The sequence below is a fragment of the Gekko japonicus genome, unplaced genomic scaffold, assembly GCF_001447785.1.
Source record: "Gekko japonicus isolate JY-2015 unplaced genomic scaffold, Gekko_japonicus_V1.1 scaffold2162, whole genome shotgun sequence".
Classification (NCBI taxonomy): domain Eukaryota; kingdom Metazoa; phylum Chordata; class Lepidosauria; order Squamata; family Gekkonidae; genus Gekko; species Gekko japonicus.
Genome location: NW_015168720.1, coordinates 237896 through 238181, shown reverse-complemented (window position 1 = coordinate 238181; position 286 = coordinate 237896).

Below are 286 nucleotides of genomic sequence, written 5' to 3'. Positions count from 1 at the left end.
AGCCAACCAGACATGACTTGTAGTGCCCGGTCCAGATTTTCCGGTCTGGAGTCCGACCGGCCACCCAACATCAGATAGAGCTGGGTGTCATCAACATACTGGTGGCACCCTAGCCCATACCTCCGGGTAATCTGGGCAAGGGGGCGCATATAGCTGTTGAACAGCATCGGGGACAGCACTGCCCCTTGAGGAACTCCGCACTCCAGCGGGTGCCTCATGGACTGCTGTTCCCCTAGTGCCGCCTTTTGTCCCCGACCTTGGAGAAAGGAAGCAAGCCATTGCAAGG